This window comes from Zingiber officinale, chromosome 9A, assembly GCF_018446385.1.
Source record: "Zingiber officinale cultivar Zhangliang chromosome 9A, Zo_v1.1, whole genome shotgun sequence".
NCBI lineage: Eukaryota > Viridiplantae > Streptophyta > Magnoliopsida > Zingiberales > Zingiberaceae > Zingiber > Zingiber officinale.
In genome coordinates this window covers 57,787,092-57,807,643 of record NC_056002.1, presented here as the reverse complement: position 1 = coordinate 57,807,643, position 20,552 = coordinate 57,787,092, and the positions used below count along the sequence as shown (strand labels likewise).

Below are 20,552 nucleotides of genomic sequence, written 5' to 3'. Positions count from 1 at the left end.
GTACAGTTTACGTTCCTGAGTGAGAACTATTCTCAAGTTCCTGTACCAGTCCAGGAAATTCGCTCCGTTGAGCTTGTCCTTCTCAAGGACAGATCGCAGGGAGAAGGAATTCGTGTTCGACGTCATGGTTATCTACAACATAAAATTTGCAGAAATAAATATCATATTCTTTTAAAATCATTTAATTAGGCCTTTAACTAAATGATGCTCCCACTGAATATTATAATTCTTGTGGGACAAGATCCACATCATACTAACCCTTGAGTTAGCTTTGGCTAATATGCCCAAGGCTTAGTATGATCGGTAGGTAACGATTACCAATTACATCTCTATGCAACTCTTGTTTATAAAATCAATATCCGCATTTATATTAAAACTCGAGTTAGCTTTGGCTAATACGCCCGAGAGTTAATATAGATGTGATTTTGACCTATCTTTTCCAACCGTTGGAAGAATGCCTATAGTTGACTCGATCCAACCGAGTAACTAGGAATACTCAATCTAATTGAGTTTGTATTCACCCATGCGTTGATAGACGGGACCAAGATTGTCCCTCCGTACCCTACCAAGATAATATGTATTGCTCTGCTTTGGCAGATTCAATAATACATGTGATCGAGGTAGTGATAGGAATCACGGCACGGTTAGACATTTTAGAGTTGGTTCAATCTAGATCTAATCTAATCAAGAAGGATGCATCTTGTGCACGACTTAGATCTAATCTAATTGTAAGGGTGCATCATGTGCATGACTTAGATCTAATCTAATCGTTAAGGCACTAATTAATTAATAAATTATTAAACATGCATCAAATACATAACAATTAATTAATTAATCTATTTGTGATTTAGTCATGGCCCTACTACGATCTTCTCAAGCCAATGAGAAGATCGAATGGTCAACCTAGGGTCAACAGCTTCTCCAAGCTCCTCCCTTTGACCACCTTGTGTTGCTCGTGCCCGTCTCGGAACTCCGTCTCGTGTGGACCCTCCACCGCTCCAATTTGTACATTACAATTTGAAACTCGAGTTACATTCGAGTCTAAATCTAATTTACAACAAGAATATAAAAGAAGGCACGACGCACAGGTCGCGAATATAATACAACACTCGCAAACACATAACGGCACCCAGACCGTATTATGAATTACAACACAATCCAATCATATTGGGTTTTTGGGCCATGACTATCACAAAATTAATATATAATTCAAAATTATATATTTTTCATAATTTTCTGTAATTTTAAAATTAATTTTTACAATTTTACGAGTAAAATTTCTTGGCGGACCTGTTTAGCGGTTTCGGGCGCAATCGCGGAACGGATCCCCTTGAGGGGCCAGGGGCAGCGCCCCTACCCGCGATATAACCATCGCGAGGGTTCCTTTGCGATCCAACAACGCCTAAACCCGCTGTCCCAAAACGATTTGGGCCGAGACATTGCCGTTTTGGAAAAATATTCCCGGCGGGTTCATTTTTAGCAATTTCGGGTGCAACCGCGGAGCAAATCCCCTTGCGGGGTTAGGGGCAGTACCCCTACCCGCGATCTAACCATCGCGAGTTGCTCCTAAGCGATCTAATGGCACCCAAGCCCGCTGTCCCAAAAAATTTTGGGGCGAAACGAAGCCGTTTTGGAAAAATCTTTCCGGTAGCCGAAGCCTACAAGTGTCGAGACACTTGTGCTTCGCTTCTACGGAAAAATTACCCATAAAAACTCGAAAATCATAATTTTACAGAAAATTACAGAAACTTTTAGTTTTCATAAAACCAAAAACAAACTCGTACAAGCCTTGCACGTGGCTCTGATACCACTGTTGGGTTTTTCGGGCCGTGAAAACCGCTTTTCGCGTCGCGGAAACCCCGAATCACCCAAGGCCAACGGATCTGTGCAAGGAAAACCAAAAATAAATACGAGTACGAGTTTGAAAAACCTTTTAGATCTACTCCTAGATCTATGTGTTAAGAATATACCTTGAAGCGTGCCCTTTCGCGTTCCCGCTCGTCCAAGGAGTTGCCGGATCTCTAGACCGTCAAGCGTCGGTCCTCTAGAAGTATCCACACGAACAATTCTTGATGGAGAAAACCTAAACAAAGGTGTGCTAGCACCTTGATAGGTCACGGCAAGGAAGAGGAGGGAGAGCAAGGAGAGAACACAAGGAAGAAGAAGGAGTTACACCACTTGAATCGAAAAATGAATTCACCACACAAACCAAAGTGGCCGGCCACTCTTCATTGTGTAACTCCCCATTAAATGCAATTAATGTGAAGTTATTATGAAAATGGATTTGTAACTTCCATGAGGTGGCACCCATGATGATGTGGAACATCATTATTGGTCCACCTAATGCCAACTCACCAATGAGGTGGCAAAAGGTCAAGTCAAAATTGACCTTTGGTCTTCCTTCTCAAGTCAAGTCAAACTTGACCCAATCTCTACCATGGTTGATCTAATCTAACCATTTGATTCGAGCCAACTTAATATAATGAATCTAATTCATTAAATTAAATTGATTCAATGAGTTAAAATCTAAATTAGACTCATTGAACACATGAATCAACTTGAGTCGAACTCAAGTTAGCCCAATTAGGATTACTCTTAATCCAATTTGATTCATCAAATGAATCTAATCCTCTTGGTTCATCATATGAACCTAATCTCCATCTAATTGTCCTAAGTGTGTGACCCTATAGGTTCTTGTAACGTTGGCAATGCCCTAAACCCATTTAGGAGCATAAGTAATGAGCGGTATCTAGCAACACATCATTACTACCCAAGTTACAAGAATGTCGAGATCCGACATCACCTTGTGACTACTAATTGTGACTCCTCACAATATGTGACATTTTCCTTCTATCCTAGACATCTAGATTGATCAATATGAGGCATAGACCGTGTCATCCTCTAATCAATCTAAATCTTGAACTCCAAGTAGACTCACTCGATCAAATGAGCTCAACATCTCATGTTGACTCATTTGGGCATGGCCATGCACTTCGTCGTCTAACTCTATCAAGAATATTGATGTCGCTCCCGTCATATGGGAGGGATAGATCCCATCTACATCACTCATATCCCTCTGCATAATTTGTTACATACCCAGTAATCGCCTTTATAGTCCACCCTGTTACGGGTGACGTTTGACGAAACCAAAGTACATAACTCCTTATATAGGGATCCATAGTGACTTCAGGTCAAAGGACTAATAGTCATATTAATAGCCACATGAGAAAGTATATGACACTCATATAACGATCCATGATACTTTCTCATGGCGGGTCATTCAGTATGCATTCTCTAATGCATACTCATGTGTCAGCTTGATATCTCTATATCCATGACTTGTGAGATCAAGTCATCGAGCTGACCTACATGCTAGTCTTATTGCATTAACATTGTCCCTGAATGTTAATACTCGACTAGGAATGATTTAGAGTAGTGTTCCCTATATCATCTCACTATCGATTCAACTAATCGATTGATATAGGTATGAACTTTCTACTCAAGGACGCTATTATACTTAGTCTATTTAGCACTAATACAAGTAAGTATAATAACCAAACAAATGCCTTTATTAATATACAAGAATATGATATACTGAGTCCATACAATCATCAAATGATTGGCTCTAGGGCTCTAACTAACAACAATGCTGCAGCAGTTAATTCGACGGTTAAATGCTACAGCGTTGTAGCAATTACTTGAAATGTTAGCTGCTACAGCGTTGTTACCTCGACGGCTAGCTACTACAACATTGCAGCAGTTACTTCGTCACCCCAAACAACCTTTTCCATAGCTAGCTAGTATATTGTTTATATGTCATTCTAAATTATCTATTTAATTAATATAGGGAAAAACATATGTTGTCTTTATTGGACATAAATTAGATGTTTATGACACATGGATAGAAGCATCTACACAAATTAATCATTTTAAGGGTGTTATACACCAGTCCTTTGAGAGTAAACAGGATGAAATAAGAGTTTTTGAAGTCTACAACGTACTATCTTACAATCTTAATAATCTTTTTTTTATAATATTTAATTTTGTTGGTTATATAATTTGGAGCAAACTTTCCAATTTGGAGAGCTCCAATTTCCCACATTTCATTCGATGGTAAATCATTTCAATTTTAGGATTTATACTAAAATCATTTCAATTTTCGAAAGCTAGCTGCTACACGTTCTAGTAGCTACTTCAACAGTTAACTACTACACATTGTAGCAGCTAGTTGCATACTCCAAACAACCTTTTATTACAATTTTTTTTGTTATAAAATTTGTAGGAAACTTACTGAACATCATTTCCCACAAACCATTCGATGGTAAGTCATTACAAAATTTGTTGTAGTTCCCTCTAATCCTGTTATATATTAATATGATTTATAATACAATGTACAAGCCCTAGCTGCCACAATGTGTAGCAACACTACGACATTTAGCTATGACGTATAGTAGATAATTTGACAGTTAGCTACTTAGTTGCTACAAATTAGTTAATAGATATTTATATTTGTCATGCTATCAAAATTTAGTTATCCAGTATTATAGTTTGCATGTTTGATATATTTTAATATTTTATGATTTAATTTATAACTGCTACAATTTGTATCAACTATCAATCAGGTAGTTGCAACAACTTGTATTAGATACCGACAGTAACTGCTACACAATATAGCAGCTACACTACAATAGCTGCTACACATTATAACAGCTATCCTACATTAGCTACTACACATTGTAACAACTAGCCAACACCAATTAATATATGACCACTCATCAATTCATAATAATTTAGACCTACCTACTTTTGTTCATTGATCATTTGATCCGTTACTTCCATAGAATGACTCATACTTGTTATAAACCATAACCTGTGAACATAGAGAAAATCCGACTTTGGTAGAAGGCCACCTATGGGCGTGGGATACTCCTATTCTTGGATTTTACAACAACCTTATTTTCCTATAAAATGATAGTGTCGTAGAGAGACGCTTATCATTATCACTTCCACATGATCACTCTTTTACGAGCCTTCTCACTTTCTTTGACATTCTTGCGCTCATGACATTTTTAAGAGTAGCATAATTATGACGTCATCTTCCCTACACCACCTTTGTAATTTCTTTCATGACATCCACTGTGTTTGTCCAAAATCTGGTATTATGTCTTCCTTCCAAAATGGAAATTACATGGCAGTTATGTTGTCTTCCGCGGTGTATTATAAGCTTTTATATGGCTGTATGCAGCCAAGTTGGGGTTCAGAAAAGAATACCTTTGGACAAAATCAGCCTGTGTGTCTTTAATGTTCTATTCTTTCATCTTGCAGACTGTGTGCCTCGATGAATTTCAAGAATCTGCTTCTGTTGATCTAATCGGCCAATCTTCGCCCACCACTACATGAGGTAAATGTAAAAGACAAGAAGGGTGATCAACTAGTCGACTAGCATATTTTTGGAATGTCATGGTGGCGTCTGTAAGGCTCAATTAGATACCAATGTTCACACATCTACAATAAGACAAGAAGTTTTCGGCTCACCATTAAATTCTAGCAAAGAAATACATCAGATCTAAGTGATAATCTTGATGATACATTAAAATATTAGTTTTCCACCCGTAGCAGCTAATTGTCCAAGTATCTGATACACGGTGTTGCCGCTAGGGCTTGTACGTTGTGTCATTGTGGCATAAATCCTATTTAAAAATATTTGGCAAGTAATCTTTTCTTTCAATGTGAATTGTTTTTTTTTATAAATTTAATATTTTTGGATGATATAATATTTTTGTAGCAGCTACATTTTTTAGAAGATAATACCCCTAATTTTTTTTTAAATGTATATCAAGTTGGTAAAACATTATTTAAAATCATTTTAAGCTTTATTATATCTAATCCTAATATATTATTAGGATTTATGCTACAACGTACAAGGCCTGACTGCTACATGTTGTTACAACTACTTGGACAGTTAGCTACTACAACGTGGAGCAGCTACATAGAAATTTAGCTGGTATACATTATAGCAGCTACTTGGAGAGATAACTGCTATAACATATAGCAGTTACTTGGTAAGTCATTTCAATATAAGTTTTATTTCCCTCTCATCCTAATATATTATTTTTTTTCATGATTCTAAATGATCTCTTTAATTAATATTGGGAAAAACATATGTTGTCTTTATTGGGTGTCAACTGGGTGTTTATGACACCTGGATAGAAGTATTTACACAAGTTAATTATTTTAAGGGTGCTATTCACTAGTCCTTCGAGAGTAAATAAGATGCAATAAGAGCTTTTGAAGCATACAACGATAAAAATCGAGAGAATATCTCCTTTACTTTTAGAGGAAAAGAAAGTTCATTTGCATCCTCAAATAAAATATCAAATTCAAAATCAGAGAGAAAACTATCGAGGACTAAAAATTTAGAAAATTCAAAGATGCATTGGAAGAGATAGATCAACAATTAAATTCTCTACAAATTAGTGATGATGATTAGATATGATATTTGAAGTTGTAGTGTTTATAGGTCTTCTGACTTAAAATCTTCCATGATGTATTAACTTTTGAACAAATTGCTTATGAAGATTAGACATTTATATTTGTCTTGTTATCATTATTTCTATCAATTACTATAGGTCACATGTTTGATACATTTTAATGTATTATGAGTTAAGTTATAATTCGCTGCTACAGTACAGCTAATCCAGACTAGTTATTACCACGCGAACATTACTGGACTAGCTTGTTGTAGCAGCTACTAGACAATAGCTGCTACAACGACAAACTTATGTTGTAGCCGCTATATAATTGTAGATGCTATAACATATTGTACAAGGATGAGATAGATCAACCCACAATATTAAATTAAAAGTAAAAGTTACTTATTCTATTAAATAGACAAAATACGGAAGATAGTCATTATAAAACACTAACAAAATAAACAAGGAACATCAAGATAACAAAATGTAGTGCTACAAAATGACCCTTCCCTAGAATAAAGGACTTATAAGGTGAGCCCCTAGCATTCCATGCTTTCTAGTAGGTCGATGGCTGCTTTAACAACTATGTCGATCTCCACCAGTGCTTGAAGGGCTCGCTTTAACTGGATCACCGATTGATCTTGCTTTTGTTGCAAAGATGTCGGTGGTTTAGAAGAGAGGGAAGCCGAAGAGTCTTCCCAAGACCCTAAAGAAGAGGAAGATGTTGATTCATTGATTAGTATCACGGGCCCAGGACAAGGTATAGTTTTATTGCCTCCCAAAGGAGAAGTTATTATCTAAAATTGAATGGTTTTGGATAATAAAGGATAAAGGATTTAGGATGTTATCTTTATAATGGTATAATTTCATCAATTCTAGAGGTAAAGTGCGATGGATGTTGAAATTTATTTCTGGGAGTTGAAATATAATTTCTAGATAGCACATTAAATAGAACGAGAGGCAGAGGAGTTGATGACAGAGGAGTTGATGAAATTTAATAATTATAATTAAGAGAATGTTCTAGTAATTACTGGTCTATAACTACTACAACAAAGACTTTATGTTATAGTTGTTACACATTGTAGTAGTAACTGTGCAGTTGCAGCTACAATGGGTAGAATTTTAAAATTTTCATGAATAAAGTTTTATTCACCCCATTTTAAAAATAGAGTGTTGCATACTTTTTTATTAGTACCTAGGGCTTTTAATATTTTTGGTGGAATAATTTTAAGTTGCGACATGTTGTAGTAGCTTCTGTAGCGTAGGTGCATGGAAGGATTCAAGGACCGACGGTTAGTTATCTCTGTCTTTACTCTCTGTCTTATCTTTTCACAGGTTTTGATGAGTTTTAGTGAGTCTTTTATAGTATTGAAAAGACACTTCCATTTGAGTTGTCTTTATCAAGAGTTAATGTTGTTAGATCTAATTTTCCTATAAATCATCTATCAACCTAACTCTCTTTCACAGTAGCTAGCCCTTCTTCCTCTTATACAATGGTTTTAGCATAGCTCTTCAAGGATCATGTCTTGCTTTAGCAGGATGATGAAACCCACTTAGGGTGGTGTTAAAGAACCTCTTAACGATCAAGATTTAAGCTCTATGTCTTTTTCCTTTGAAAGATCATCTCTATCAGTAAACTCGTCTACTTCTTGGTTTATATTATCCATCCTTCTTCTTTTATATACATCTTTCTTTACTTGAATTTATGAATTTTCTTAATTAATCCAAATAGGTATCTCAGTCTAGCAATGGATCATCATGTTGTTTGTGGCTATATTAAGATTCTTACAGAACAACAGGATCAGGTGAGGAAGGAGTTAGATGCTACCCTTTTACAAGAGAAAAAGAATCAAACTAAACTTGTGTAGCTGCAACGACAACTATTCCAAGTTAATGTAGCATTAGAGGATGCTATAAATCAAATGACTGAGTGAAATATTTTTTCGTGTGAAGTTCAGCCTAACATCTCCCTATTGATGCTACCCTTCTACGTGAGGGAAAGTATCAAACTGAACTTGTGCAAGTGCAACTATAATTGTCACAAGTTAATATAGCATTAGAGGATGCTATAAATCAAATAACTGAGTGAAATATCATTCTTTATGAAGTTCAACCTAACATCTTCCTATCAATGCTACCCTTTTGTGAGAGAAAAATAATCAAACTAAACATGTGCAAGTGCGACAACAACTGTTCCAAGTTAATGTAGCATTAGAGAATGCTAATAATCAATTGATTATAGCATTAGTGTTTATATTAACATTTTGACTTTAGATCTTCTTTCTTGTCCTATGTTATTATCTTTATTTAGGATATTAATATTATTCCTTTATGTATATCAACCCAACTAAAGTCTCCAACTATTTCTTTGTGTATACAAGAAGTTATTCTGCATTTTAAATCAATAATAGATCATATCAATCTTAGTTTTTTATCTAGATCAAATCAAGTAGCTTTTACATTGTATCAATTACTATCTAAAGAGCTAGAAGTTGCTACATGTTGTAGCAGCTACTGTTGCACATTGTAGTAGTCTGTAGGCAGAAGCTGCTACATGTTGTAGCAGCTTCTGCCGACTAGCTATTACACATTGTAGCAGCTTCTCAAGAGTAGCTGCTACACTGTGTAGTAGTTACTAAGGATTAGTTATTACACATTGTAGCATCTACTCTAGAGCTACCAGTGATGCAGCTAACATGCCCTAATCTCTATTAATAATTCAATGGTCACTTATATAATTTGAAATTAATGACTTTATGGAGACACATCACTTAATTAATGGCGACTTATCAAATTTAGTCCATTGATCCGTGATGTCTATAGAATGACCACTCATAGCTATCATAAACTATATGACTAGTCACACTTGTTATAAATCATGACCCGTGAATATTCGTAAAATCCTGCTTTGTCAGAAGACAACTGTGGGTTCGTGAATACAACTATTCCTACATTGAATAGTATAGCACCTCTGTTTTCTTATATAATAGAGGGATGCTCCTTTCATGACAGCCGAAGGTAAACGAGTAGCTTATTAATGGATTAACGTTATTTTCCCCGCACCACATTCGTCATTTCTTCGATGGCATCCATTGTAAATCTTGAAGTGTTTCTTTGTCTCAAAGGAAGAATGACAATGCGGTCAAGTTGCCTTCGACGATCTTGTTGGGATTTTCGGGCCGCAAAAACTATTTTTTTCGCGTTGTGGAAACCCCGAATCTCCCATGCCACCGGATCTATGTGAAGTTTATAAACAAAAATTTGAGTACGAGTTTACTAAAGCCTAGATCTACACTAGAGAAGGAAGTTACCCTCGATGCGATGCCCTTCGCAATCCCGCTCGTCCAACGGTTCGCCAGATCTTGAGATTGTCAAGGAAGAATGACAATGCGGTCAAGTTGCCTTCGACGATCTTGTTGGGATTTTCGGACCGCAAAAACTGTTTTTTTGCGTTGCGGAAACCCGAAATCTCCCATGCCACCGGATCTGTGCGAAGTTTATAAACAAAAATTCGAGTACGAGTTTACTAAAGCCTAGATCTACACTAGAGAAGGAAGGTACCCTCGATGCGATGCCCTTCGCAATCCCGCTCGTCCAACGGTTTGCCGGATCTCGAGATTGTCAAGCGTACGATCCTCTAGAAGTATCCACAAGAACAAACTAGGTGGAGAGGTCAAACAAAAGGTGTGCTAGCACCTATGAAGTGTTCGGCCAAGAGAGGAGAGGGAGAAGAAAATTGAGAGCAAGAGGAAGAAGATGGAGTGAATGCCTTGAATGAAAAAATCAACTCTTTTCCTCACAATACGTGCCCGGCCACAATGGAGTTGTAACCTCCATTCTCATTTAATGTGGCCATTAAAGAGAAGATTTGTAACCTCCATGAGGTGGCACACACATGTGCCAACTATGATGATGTGGCACATCATCATTAGTCCTCCTAATGCCAACTCACAAATGAGGTGGCAAATAGTCAAGTCAAACTTGACTCTTCCACTTCCTCTCAAGTCAAGTCAAACTTGACATTATAACTCCCATGGTTGATCAAATCCAACCATTTGATTCAAGCCAATTTAATATAATGAATCTAATTCATTTAATTAAATTGATTCAATGAGTCATAATCTAAATTAGACTCATTGAACACATGAATCAAATTGAGTCCATCTCAATTAGCCCAATTAGGATTACTCTTAATCCAATTTGATTCATCACATGAATCTAATCCTCTTGGTTTATCATATGAACCTAATCTCCATCTAATTGTCCTTTGTGTGTGACCCTATAGGTTCTTATAACGTTGGCAATGCTCCTAAACCCATTTAGAAGCATAAGTAATGAGCGGTATCTAGCAACACATCATTACTACCCAAGTTATAAGAATGTTGAGATCCAACATCACCTTGTGACTACTAATTGTGACTCCTCACAATATATGACATTGTCCTTCTATCCTAGACATTTAGATTGATCAATGTGAGGTATAGACCGTGTCATCCTCTAATCAATCTAAATCTTGAACTCCAAGTAGACTCACTCAATCAAACACTACAACCAAATCCCTCATAGATATCAGTGGAACAACAACGGTTTTAAGCAAAAATCGATGTCTTTGAGTATTTTACACCGGTTTTTCCAAAAACCGGTGTCTATGAGCGCAGATTTTAGCTCATAGACATCGGTTTTTTAGGCGATGTCTATGAGCGCCTTTTTTTTCGTTAATAGACACCGATTTTAACAACGGTCTTTAAAATCCGATGTTAATGAACCAAAATAAAATATTTTAATTTTCCCACAAGCCAAAATTTGCAACATTGTGAAGTTCCCTCCAAACCTAAATCTATATCCCACCCCTTCCTCCGCACGACCATCTCTCTCGCGTAAACCTAAACCTAAAACCTCTGACCATCCGACCATCTCTCTCAGCCTAAACCTAAACCTCCGACCATCTCTCTCAACCTCATCTCCCTCTTCCCCCTTCCTAGATCGACACCCCTTCCTCTCCCGATCAGGATCAAGAAACGACGCCCTTGCTTCTCCATCCAACCACACCGCATCTCCTCCAACTCCTCCCTTTTACAACGGGTCATCTTGCTGTTGTCGCTTTCTCCACTCTTGCTCACGCCTCGGCAGCCGCCATCGCCAATCGAGATTCTTGTGAGCTGTGATGCTTTGAATCCGGAAAGGGAGCGGTTGGAGAGAGGGAGTGTGGGTGTAGATAACGTGAATTGGCGACTATGGCGGATACGGCGAAGGTGTTCAACATGTCGTTGGCAATGATGTGCGGAATCAAGGCGGAGAAGGAGATCTCGCTGGACGGCAGCCATTACAGCCTCTCCAATGGGATTCTCCCCTCCCTCGGGGCCAGGAGCAACCGTAGGGTCAAGCTCCGGAGGTTCATCGTTTCACCTTACGATCGGCGATACAGGTCTGGTGTTCTATTCCCTCTGCCGTTACTAGGGCGAACTCCTTTTTTTCCGTTGGAGATTGTGAGCTGTGGGATTTGCTCTGGATGGAAAGCTTGTGGGTTTTTTTCTCTTGTTCTTTGCCTTCTTTTTGTTCAGATTTTTTCCCTCTTGCATGTAAACCCTTTTTTTTTTGTCATGAACCCTTGAAAAATCCAAACTTTCTTCTGGATCGATATTCCTTGTGGAACTTCGGTGATAGATTTTGTTGGGTTTTTCGGGCCGCGAAAACCGCTTTTCCGCATCGCGGAAACCCTGAAACCCCCTAGCCATTGGATCCGTGAGAAGAAAAACTTTCAAAAAATATGAGTACGAGTTTCAAACTATGATCTACAGTAGATCTACAAAGGAAAAACATTTTATACCTTTGAAGCGTGCCCTCGCAAATCCCACTCGTCCAACGGTACGCCGGATCTCGAAGTTATCAACGTAGACAACTCTCTAGTGATATCCACACGAACAAGAAGTGTTCTCTAACACTCAAGGATGGAGAAGAAGAGCACCACAAGTGTGCTAGCACTTTCTAGGGCTCTCGGGTAGGATTTCAAAGGGGAGAAAGGAGAGAAAGAAAAGGAATCTCACATACTCCTCTAGGTACCCTCCTTTGTGACCTTCACTTCACCCTTTCTCTTGGAACTCAACACATTCCTCTTCACCTTGCTTGAAACTCTCGGCCAAGAAGAGGAGAAGGAGGAGGTGTAATACCCACTAAACTTGTAAGATAAATATATGAATGTGGGATTTTTGCCTTAGAAAAATAATAGGAAGTGAGTTGAAGCAAAAAGAAATAAAATGAAATAAAAAGAAGTGAAGGTCAAGGATTGAACCTTGAACCTCTTATATTATAATTCATAGAGTAGAAACCAATTGGGATAGAGAGAAGATATTGATAGAAAAGGAGGGAAACTCATGATAAAGGTAAGAGTAAAAGCTAGCCAAAAGAAAACAAGAAAAGAGCAAGAGAAAGGCAACTTGCCTTCCTCCCTTTCTCTCCCTCTTCCTCTTCTTGCCGTGACCTTAAAGAGACCATTAAGGGGATTCATTCCCCCTTATTTCATCATGAATGATGAGGATAAATAAATAAATAAAAATAAAAATAAAATAGAAAAAAAGGCTAAGGGAGAAGGAAAGCAAAAACTAAGTTTGCTACCTCTTCCTCCTTAACATAAAAGGGAGCAAGTAAAGAGAATATTATTTTTTTTCTCTCATTTCTCTCATTCATCCCTCTCCATCACCGAAACCTCAGTCCCCCTCTCCTCCATCTTCGGCCCCAAGCCAAGGTTTTCTCCTAAGAAAACCTAAGATACAAGGAGGACTTAGCAAGGGAATCAAGGGAAGGGGAACTAGAAGAAGAGGCTACTTCTTCCATCACCACACCTTAGATCCACAAGCGAAAAGGATGTAAGCTTCCCCTCACCTGTGGTACAAGGCTTTTATGTGATTTTCGGATTCTATAAGGATTAGAAAACCTAGAAAAGAATTTAAGAAAATTCGGCTAAAGAAAGGGGTTTCAATTCTAGGATGGTTTAAACAAGTCCTTATTTCATGATATTCTTTCTATGCTATGTAGGAGGGATTTTCTTCATGTTTTTATACTTAAATGGTGCTTGATCAGAGGAGTACCTAACCCTAGAATTTCGGCCAAAAATATGTTAAGGAGGTTAGGGAAAAATATTGTTTAACTAAACTAGTACAAAATTTCTCCCATGAACTACTAAGGGTTTTTATTGGTTTTCTTGCTTGAAAGTTACTTGGAACCAAAGAAAGCCATTTATATGTTTCGGCCAAGAAAAGGGCTTAGGGTTAGGAAGACCTTTAAAATTTAAATAACCATGTTTGTATGATAGAATATAGAATTCTCTTAAAGAATTGCATGTTGTACATTGCTAGAAATTCATGAACTCTTATTTTAGATTTTCGGCCATGATAAGATGGATAGTTTAGAAAAGCTTGAACAAAATTCTAATATGCTCAAGACCTCTGGATATTATGATATGGAAGTTGTTTAATGCCCTTATGTTTAAATTTAGTATAGAAAATTAGTTACATGATATATGACCTGTAAGATCACAAGGGTCCTAGCTTGTTTATGAACCAACTTTATATATGATGTTCTTAGTAATTTTTGCCATGAAACTTACTTAGGTTTTCCATGCTTTAGGCCACTTAAAACCTAGTTTAGAGATTGGTAGGTTTCGGCCATAAGGAAAAATAAAAGAAAAAGGGAAAGAAACCTAGGAAGCCTAAGACACAATTCACATGTATGTTTATTATGCTTGTCTTTATACATGCTATGAAACTTGTATAATTTCTCATGCTTTTAGGCTATTTGAAGCAAGTTTATATTCTGTGAGTTTCGGCCAAGTAGGGTTTAAAAGACCTAGAGGCCTTAGAAATGAAACCATATGTGTTAAAAGTGCTTCCTATGAAAATATGATAATGTGTTGATTGTGTTACATATTTGTATAATTTTTCCATGACCTAAATGGATCATTGTGTGTTTCGGCCATGAAGGGATAAATGCCCTAGAAACCCTAGAACAAAAATTAAATATGCTTATGTCACTCTACATGAAATATGATAAGTAGAAAACCAAAGTTCTCATACTATATATTGTTTAGTGACCTAAATGAGGCTAGGGTAAGTTTCGGCCATACCTATTGTATGATGTCTTGTTATGAATTTATACATGATGTTAGTTCAAGTTCACATGCTTGTATGTTTGTTTTTAGCCCTAATGAACACTTGTTAAAAGTTTGACTATGACATATGTTAAGGGCTTGAAGGACTTAAGAACTAGCTCAATATGCTTATTATGTTACTTGAAAAAAATGCTATAAATATGGTTTAAGGTTTCCATGCGTTCATGACATTTGCGACCTTGTTTACATACTGATAGGGTTCGGCCACATGAGTTTAAGGACTTGGAGAACTTAGAGACCAAGTTAATCATGCTTGTAATGCTTCCTATGGAATTTATGTGATGATGATTTAGGGTGCACATGCTTGGAGGTTGTTTTTTTTACCTAAATTGAGACCTAAGGGGGTTCGGCCATGATAGGAACCCAAGGGTTTAGGAAGCTTAGAACCCAAGTTAACTATGTTACCATGTTTCTTATGATAGTATAATCACATGATACACCCTTATGCTTAACCATGTATGCTTGTGATTTATACCTTTTTATGATATGATATGTGGATAGAGATATGCATGTTTTAATGATATGTTATGTGCTTAGAAATATGTAAGCTTTAATGATATGCTATGTGCTTAGAATATGCATGCTTTTATGATATGCTATGTGAGTAGAAATATGCATGCTTTAATGATATGCTATGTACTTAGAATATGCATATTTTTATGATGTGCTATGTGTTTAAAATATGCATACTTTCTTATGACATGATGTATGCCTAAGTGATGCATACTTTTTATGATATGATGTATGCCTAAGTGATGCATACTTTCTCAAGACATGATGTATGCCTAAGTGATGCATACTTTTTATGATATGATGTATGCCTAAGTGATGCATACTTTTATGATATAATGTATGCCTAAGAGATGCATACTTTTATGCTATGCTATGTGACTGAATGATGCATTTTTATACATGCTACTTTACTTTGTAAGGCTTGTACCAAGGGTGGACTCCTAATCAGTCTATAGGCCTTGCTTTGTGATCTAGGCTAAGCCTTGCTTTGTGATCTAGGCTAATAAGGGATGGGCTCCTTAGTACACCCCTAGGCCTTGCTTTGTGATCTAGGCCAAGCCTTGCTTTGTGATCTAGGCTAATAAGGGATGGACTCTTCAAATACGCCCCTAGGCCATGCTTTGTGATCTTGACCTAGTTGCTAGTATGATTCAAGACTTGCTACCTTGGATATACTTAGGACGCGCGCATCTATGTTATGTATGTATGGTACAAGCCGGGGCCCTAAATATGTTGATATTATGTTCAAGTATATATATGTAAGAAGAAAATGGTTTTAAAAGATCATGAGACATACACATGTTTTTTCGGATACATGTTTTTAAAATCATGATGCATATAATCTATGATTATGTTGTGTTGAGGCTATGATTTAAGATATGCCATGATATGATTATGTTATGTTTCATGCTATATTTTAAGAGATGATATGCCATGATAAGATTATGTTATGTTCATGCTATGTTTTAAGAGATGATATGCCATGATATGATTATGTTATGTTTCATGCTATGCTTTAAGAGATGATATGCCATGATATGATTATGTTATGTTTCATGCTATGCTTTAAGAGATGATATGCCATGACTAGTTATAATGTTTGTTATGTTGCATGATATGCTTAAAGAGTATGATATGTTATGCCATGACTAGTTGAGATCATGTTAAGTTGAGACATTATTTGATTATGTGCTGATTGTTGGTTTTAGTGAGTAGGAAAGGAACTTACTGAGCCATGAGTGCTCATAGCTTACTTTCCTTGTACCATAGATAAAGGAAAAAGCTGGATGAGTTAAAGGAGCAGCAGGAGGGGCAACGAAGATGTGTGTGGCGGTGGCTAGGCAACTAATTAAGAACCTGCTTTAAAACCTTTAAGAACTATGCTTTGGTTTTGTGAAATGTAATACAATATGGGTGACTTGATGTTAAGTTTTTATTTATTTTGTTATCATGTTATGAAACCATGTTAGTGTAGTTCGGTTTTTAATTAAGCTAAGAAAAATAATTTTAAGTCTTCCGCTGTAATATGTACATAGAGTATCGTAGCCCCGTCCCTTGTTGATAGCAGGGAGAGCGGGCGTTACAGGAGGAAGAGAGCTAAGGAAGAAGATGCATTCAACACCACTTGAATTTCACAAAATGAAACCTCCACCCACATTAGTGTGGCCGGCCACACACATGTAACTCCCCTCATTAATGTGGCCGGCCACATTAAATGGAATGGTGTGTAACCTCCATGAGGTGGCACACCATGATGTGGTGGAGATGATGTGGCAAGGTTAGTCATGTCATGTAGGATGAGTTAACCTTCATGATGTGGCAATACATCAAGTCAAACTTGATGTTTCAACTTCCATTTGGTCAAGTCAAAATTGACCAATTCTCTTCCTTGTTGAGTTAAAACCAACATTTGATTCAAGTCAATTTTAATTTAATGAATCTCAATTCATTAATATAAATTGACTCAATGAATCACATTTAAATTAGACTCATTCAACAATTGAATCTAATTGAGTCTAACTCAATAAGTCTAATTTGAATTAATCCGAATCCAATCTTTGGTACATCATATGAACCTAATCTAATTGGTTCATCATATGAACCTAATCTCCATCCACTTGTTCTTTGTGTGTGACCCAATAGGTTCTTGTAACGTTGGCAATGTTTCTAAACTCCTTTAGAAACATAAGCAATGAGCGGCATCTAGCAATACATCATTGCTACCCAAGTTACAAGAATGTTGAGATCCAACATCACCTTGTGACTACTAATTGTGACTCCTCACAAAATATGACAAGTGTCCTTCTATCCTAGACATCTAGATTGATCAATATGAGGCATAGACCGTGTCATCCTCTAATCAATCTAAATCTTGAACTCCAAGTAGACACACTAAATCAAATGAGCTCAATATCCTATATTGACTCATTTGGGCATGGTCATGCACTTCGTGGTCTCACTCTATCAAGAATACCGATGTCACTCCCGTCATATAGGAGGGATAGATCCCATCTACATCACTCACATCCCTCCGCATAATTTGTTACATACCCAGTAATCGCCTTTATAGTGCACCCAGTTACGGGTGACGTTTGACGAAACTAAAGTACATAACTCCTTATGTAGGGAACCATGGTGACTTCAGGTCTAAGGACTAGTAGTCATACTAATAGCCACATGAGAAAGTATATGACACTCATATAACGATCCATGATACTTTCTCATGGCGGGTCATTCAGTATACATTCTCTAATGCATACCCATGTGTCAACTTGATATCTCTATATCCATGACTTGTGAGATCAAGTCATCGAGTTGACCTACATGCTAGTCTTATTGTATTAACATTGTCCCTGAATGTTAATACTCGACTAGGAATGATTTAGAGTAGTGTTCCCTATATCATCTCACTATCGATTCAACCAATCGATTGATATAGGTAAGAACCTTCTACTCAAAGACGTTATTATACTTAGTTTATTTGGCACCAATACAAGTAAGTATAATAACAAAAAACCAAATGCCTTTATTTATATAGAATATGATACAACAAGTCCAAAATACAATCATCAAATGATTGGCTCTAGGGCTCTAGCTAACAGATTTGATGTGGGATTCTCTTTGAATAACTTTTTACCCTTTATTATTATTATGATTATTATTTTGTTGAAAAGAGTTGTATTCTCTCCTAACACCTAATCTGTATAATTTAGTGAAGATATTGTGAGAAAGATTTAGGACTTCGAGCTAAGGATCCTAGTCTTCAAGGTGCAATTTTTCAGATGCGTAAATATTGATTTTCTACTCTTCCATTGCATATAAACTTCTTTAATCCCCGTCTCTATTTTTTTTCTCGGTTCTAAAAGGCTTTTTTTGATTTTCATATATAAAAGCATCAGGGTTTATGTTGTCTAAATCTTTTGTTGGGGTAATTTTTCTTTTTACTTTTCTTTCTTTCGTGACAATTTATTATCCTTATCTGGAAATAAGAAACCCTTAGCCGCCCTATTCATGAATACTACATCCAAGAGATAATTGATTGGAGATTTTTGTATTGCAGACATTTCTGATGTTTGAATTTCTGTCACAGGGCATGGGAGATTTTCTTGATTGTTCTCGTTGTCTATTCTGCTTGGGTTTCTCTGTTCGAATTTGGATTCCTTGGGCATGCGAAGGGAACTCTTGCCTTGGTGGACAATATCGTCAACGCCTTCTTTGCCATTGACATCATTTTAACCTTCTTTTTGGCCTACCTTGATAGAACAACTTATCTGCTTGTTGACGATCCTAAGCTAATAGCATGGAAATATTTGACCAGTTGGTTTGTTCTTGATGTTGCTTCCACTATCCCTTCTAACTTGCACGTAAATTGTTGCCTCATAAGCTTCGCTCTTATGGATTCTTCAACATGCTCCGTCTCTGGCATCTCAGAAGAGTTAGTGCACTATTTTCAAGGTATGCATCTTAAATAACTATGTGAATGCTTTTTGTGTTCCCTGAGGGAAGATATTATTGCCTTCCAACTAATCCCACACACTTCATTTTTCATATACCAGACTAGAGAAAGATAGGCACTTCAACTACTTTTGGGTTCGATGTGCAAAACTTATTTGTGTAAGGATCTTTATTCTTTACCATCAATTCGTGCATTCACTTACCTTTTGCAGTTGATACTTCAGCTGATACTGTCATTTCATAACAATCTCATAGGTGACTCTATTTGCTGTGCACTGTGCTGGGTGCTTCTATTATCTTCTCTGCAAGGTATCATAATCCAAGCAGTACTTGGATCGGTGCTTCTATGCCAGATTTCCACGAGCGAGGCTTGTGGATCCGCTATGTGACCTCGATGTACTGGTCAATCACCACCCTTACAACCGTTGGTTATGGAGACTTGCATGCTGAAAATACAGGAGAGATGATTTTTGATATTTTCTACATGCTCTTTAACCTTGGACTAACAGCCTATTTAATCGGAAATATGACCAATTTGGTAGTTCATGGAACTAGCAGAACTAGAAGATATGTAAGTTTCGCAATGCGAAACTTGATCATTCCATTCAGATGGCAGCAAGTTGTACTTGCAACCAATATTTACTCTTGTTTTACTTTTATAGCATTAAAGATATGTACTGATCATTACCGAGGGATACAATCCAAGCAGCCACGGGGTTTGCACAAAGAAATAAGCTTCCAGAACGCTTACAAGAACAAATGATCTCACATCTCAGTTTGAAGTTCAGGACTGACTCAGAAGGCCTCCAACAGCAAGAGACACTGGATGCTCTTCCCAAAGCCATCAGATCCAGCATTACTCACTATCTATTTTACTCACTGGTTCAAAGTGTCTACTTGTTCCATGGAGTATCTAATGACCTGCTATTCCAACTGGTAATTATTAGAATTTTCTAACTCCAGATTTTGCTAGACAGAATATCACAACATAGTGTTCTCACCTCAGTATCTCATCTTTTGTATATTTGAAGGTATCTGAGATGAATGTCGAGTATTATCCACCCAGGGAAGATGTGTTCTTGCAGAACGAATCGCCTACAGACTTTTACATACTAGTGACTGGCACAGCGGTAAAAGAGAGTTTCCACTCGAGAATTCTATTTTTTCACATAACCTAAAAAAATTACCAAGTTTTTCATCATCTCAGTGAAAATCTGGATTTTTTCTTATTTTGTTTGTTATATGAAATAAGAATACAATCCATGTAAATGTGTATTTACAAATTCTAGAAAAACTAACTAATTTAAAATTTGGGAATTAGACTAGATGATCTTTTTGGACATAATTGTGGCACGGGTGGTGGCTATGATCTTCAATATGTTTAGTGTGTTCATAAACACTAGACAATTTATAATACAGATCATTATTTGATTGTCACTTGCCCACAT

At 36.9% G+C, this 20,552-nt stretch overlaps 1 pseudogene; it reads left to right on the top strand.

Annotated features, from left to right (window-relative positions):
- The first annotated feature begins 11,734 nt into the window (after positions 1-11,734).
- On the top strand, positions 11,735-20,282 carry LOC122021243 (annotated as a pseudogene).
- Positions 20,283-20,552: the final 270 nt, after the last annotated feature.